The sequence below is a fragment of the Nannospalax galili genome, unplaced genomic scaffold (assembly GCF_000622305.1).
Source record: "Nannospalax galili isolate Female #2095 unplaced genomic scaffold, S.galili_v1.0 scaffold664, whole genome shotgun sequence".
Taxonomy (NCBI): Eukaryota; Metazoa; Chordata; class Mammalia; order Rodentia; family Spalacidae; genus Nannospalax; species Nannospalax galili.
Window position 1 is genome coordinate 5,157,066 of NW_008354274.1, and position 4,269 is coordinate 5,161,334.

The 4,269-nt window shown below is 60.0% G+C and overlaps 1 protein-coding gene across 4 annotated transcripts in view; it reads left to right on the forward strand.

Moving 5' to 3' along the window:
• Positions 1-2,246: 2,246 nt before the first annotated feature.
• Positions 2,247-4,269, forward strand: part of Pdgfa (platelet derived growth factor subunit A) — a 24,453-nt gene continuing 22,430 nt past the window's right edge. Inside the window, exon 1 of one of the 4 annotated variants that reach the window (XM_017802791.2) lies at positions 2,247-2,783. The gene's annotated coding sequence lies outside the window, so the exon portion shown is untranslated. Of the gene's footprint in view, positions 2,784-3,821; positions 4,231-4,269 lie in introns of those variants that run through there. The other 3 variants (XR_003846837.1, XM_029555179.1, XM_017802792.2) reach the window with 3 other exon arrangements.

Here is a 4,269-nt window from a genome sequence, read left to right on the forward strand (position 1 = left end):
CCATTGTATACCTCTTTACATAGGTCTTCATTGACAAAATATTCACAAGTCTATCGTGGCTTTGTCTACTTTTTTTTTTTTTTTTTGACAAGAGGTCTCCCTGTAGCCCTACCTGTCCTAGAACTCTCTATGTAGACCAGGTTGCCTTGATATTTAAAAGTGAAAATAAAAGTACTTAACAGGGAGTAGAAAGCAACCCAGACGTGGCTTCCCACCCCAACACAGACTTATCTTCCTTTCTGGGAACCTGAACTGGAAAGGCCCGATCCTTACCCCAGAGAAGGGAGGGGGGCAAGATAATGACTTAATTAAGACTTGTGCTTAGGTACTCTTGATCTTCAAGGGCCAGAGCCCACATGGCTGAGGCTCCATCTGGGTTAATTGCCCAGAACCAAGAAAGCCTTGCCCAGAGATAAAGAGAAACTGGTGTTTCTACATTACAAATTGTTCTGGGATGGCTCTGGCACTGGGCAGTGCCTGGATACCTGGGGCTGGGGATGGCTGGCCTGCATAGACAGAGGCTCCTGGGCTTCTGGGAGCTGGTGGCTCCGGGACCACGTGCAGCACAGACCACCTGAGTTCAAGGCAAATGACACCAAGACCAAGGTCAGACAACAGAGTGGAGGGGATTTGGACAGCCTCCTCTTTTTTAGGGGTGGTGCTGGTGTCCAGTCGGTGTGGCTCCAGTCCTGGGATCAGCCATTCCTATCTATTGCCTTCACATTCTTGCCTAGTACAAATGTCACCTGGGCCATTCTGGTTTTATGTCTTCTCGAGGCTCCCAAGGGATGGGGCACAGAGTCCTTGGGTACTCAGTCTCACCTGTCCTCATAGAATGGGAGGAGGAATAAAACCCCTCTCCCTGGAGGTGGCTGTGTGAATGTGAAATGGATTTTACAGGGAAAGAACCTGGCGCAGTGGGAAGGCTCAGCATTAGTCCTGGCTACTAATGAATAGTAACGACAGGAATAATTGAGCACCTGCCAGTGCCGGGCAGCTGAAGGGCGCTGGCTGCACGGGGATGAGCCGGTCTCGGGTGAAAGTGGATTTCACAAAGCGCTGAACTACAGGGCCAATTTCTTAATCCAGTTAGGTCATCTCTCTCCAGCTCCATCCAAGGCCGTCCTACTCCTCCGTGCGCACCGAGGGTCTTGGGTGGTGTGGAGAGGCCGCCAGCAAGTTTTAGATGCTAGCCAGTCATCCCTGCCGCGCAGCCCCCCCCGGCCTATTTGGGGGCACCAAACACTTTTAATTATGAGCCGTGGGCACGTCGGGGGCGCGTCCGCGGCGCTGAGACAGTCCGGAAGCATTGGCTTCGGGGGCGACCGGACATCCCTGGCCACCGCCAGGTGCATCTTCTAGGCCTTCAGCACCTCCTCCCGGACCTGGAGCCCAGCTGCTGCGGATTCTTCCTCCAGAGGTTTTCCAGCTGACTCCAGTCGCCCACAGAAGATGTTGATCCTGGCTGGAATCGGATTGTTTCGCGGGATGTGTGGGTCTTTCTCCCGCACTAGGCTCGGGGTTGTCCTCAGCCGCTCTGGAGGGGATGCCCTGCGGAGCCTGAAGCACCGCACCCACGCGCTAGGGCAGCGGCCGCCCACACCTCCTCCAACTCCAAAGTATATTTAGCCTCATTATCAAATGTTTGCAGTGAACCGAGTGAACTGCCTAATAGCGGCTGGAAGTGAAACTCGAATCCCAGCCAGAAGGAAGCACGTGACCACTCCCACCAGCAGGGATCACCGACGGCGCGAGTGGGACAGGTGCTGTGCCCCGCGCGCACAACGTGCAACCCTGCCAGCTAGGATCTCTGTCCCCTCCACCCCCAGGCCTGGCACCTCAACTCCACCCCCTCACGTAGGTCTATCTTCGGGGGCTAAAATAAGACCTGGAGAGTGAGCCGCGGGTCGCAAGAGGTACAGAGGCAGAGAGAGGTCTGTAGTGGTCTGGTTCTCCTAGGACTTTGAGCACTTGGCTTAGCCAATCCCAGTTCTCTGAGACCAGGCGATCATCTCTTCCAGTGCCTTCCGAAGACCTCTGGGCGCAGCATCGTGGCGGGGTAGGGGGTCCCTGCTCCAAAGCAGAGAACCCGGTGTGCTCCAGGGCGCGCGTGCCCCACTCCCCCCAGGCGGCTGGCAGCCTGGCTGCACAAGTTCTTACCACCCTCGCGCTGCCTCTGTTGTTGTGGTCGCTATGACGACAGGTCGCGGTTTTATTTTTAATAGCGGTCGGCGATTAGAGCTGTGCCTGCGCCCGGCTCCCCGCAGCTCTTGTGTCCGGGACGATGTAGCCAGACCTTGCCTCACTCTGGCCCCAGGCTCCTGCCCCAGGCGCCCCCTCCTGCGCCCCCAGATTTCCTCCTGCCCTGCTCTGATTTCCAGCCGGGCGCCCCTGCTGCTCCAGGAGTGTAAAGGGAGGAGAGAAAACCACCGGTCTAGGCCGGGTCTCCAGGAACCCGCGGCCTCCATGCGGGGGTGGTGGCCGGACGGGCGTTGCATCCCCTCCGCAATGCAACCCTATCTTCCTCCTGAATTCCCACATCCACTGTCACACCTGGTCCTCGAATTGGAAAGACGCGGCCTCGGGTCCCCTCTGCAGGAGAGGAGTCCGAGAGCTCGGAGGGACAGGATGCGCAGTACTCCTGGGATAAGAAGGTGAGGGTCTCGACCCAGGTCCAGCTAGGTCCTGGTGGTTGCCTTCAGAAACCATCCAGCGGGTCTCTCTCTCCAAAGCCGAAGAAGCTTCCACCTGGACGACAAGGCCTGGCTTTCGAGGACCTAGAGGTGGGGCGCTTCTTAATGTTTCCATTTCCCTCGTTCGGCGGGGGGGCGGATGGGGGGGTGTTCCTCTTCCTCCTGACCACCCCGAGGTGATAGGCAGGGGCGTGGCGTGTGGGGCTTCGGGTAAAAGGAAGACCTGAAGGCCACAGAATAGCCTTCGGCCCCTAGCTATCCGAAGGGAGGCTCCACTTTCCAGGTATTTGGGGGGAGGTGAGCGACCCTCGAAGTGCCCTCCCAACTCGGTCTTTGAAATGCGGGAACCAGCAGAGCTAGGATGAAAGGCTCTGGCCCCGCTGCGCCTTTGTCTGGAGGGCTCCGGGAGCTTGGGCGCGGCAGGGGGCTCGGGTTAATTCACAGAATAAGTTAGTGGACTGGACGGGCGGGATTCTCGGCCGTACCCCACCCCCACCCATGTGCACCTCCTGGTCTCCAGAGCCCTAGACTGTCTAGTTTAGGGTTCCCCAAGGTACACATCTCCTTAGCCCTGATTAATGGCCGAGTGGGGCTTGCCGTCTGGATCCAATCCCACCCGGAATCTCTCTTTTGCAGTGGGGGAACCGTCCAGCCTTGCTCAGACCTCTGTCCACGGGTTGCCTCCTCGCAACCCTGTCTGTGTAAGGCCTGGCCGGAGGCGGCGCTTTATGCTCCCGCTCCATCGAATCCCAAGACGGAACCCAAGAGTTCCGCACCCATGGCTTCTTTCCTTCTTTCCTTCCTTCCTTCCTTCCTTCCTTCCTTCCTTCCTTCCTTCCTTCCTTCCTTCCTTCCTTCCTTTCCGTCCACCCCCTCAGTTCCCGGTTCAGGGCGAGGCTGGGCCTTCCGCCAGGGAGTAGGGACCTGGCGGGTGCGGGGTGTCAAGGTGGCACTGGCTCAGGCAGCCGCCCCCTTCCCGATTCGGGCCTCTCTTCCACCTCGACATGAGTGCAAGTTCCTCTATCAGGCGTCCCAGGCTTTGGCTCTGGGGCGGGGGCGCGTGGCAGCCGTCAGGTGAGTGCCCTAGACGCGCCCCTCAACCCGCCCCGCCTCTCCGCAGAGACTCACTCCCCCTCCTTTTATGGATGGGGAAGGCAGGAGCCTTGGATCGGAGCGGTGGGAAGCGGCCCGTGCGCCGGGCGGGGGCCGGACCGGCTCTCATTGCCCTTTTTGGCGCAGCAGCTCTGGGCGCTGCCCTCTCCTGCCGCTGGGGCCCGAGAGAGGCGAGCCGGAGACGACGGAGCTTCTGCAGCGGCCTCCTCCCCTCCCCGCCGGGTGCCGCAGGATTGCAGCTGGCACTGAAGGGTGGGCAAGCTCGAAGGAGGGGCTCTCGGGGAGCCCCGGCGCCCGTGGGCTCAGAGCCTCGGGCGCCCAGCTTGCATGGATCCCGCTGCCTGCGTGAGCGCGTGTGTGGCCACTGCAGTGCGGGTGGCGGCTGGACCCGATCCCGCCCGCCCGACCCCTGCGCGCTTCCGAGGTGCGGGTCCCGGGCGCGGAATCCGGGGGAGGCGGGGGG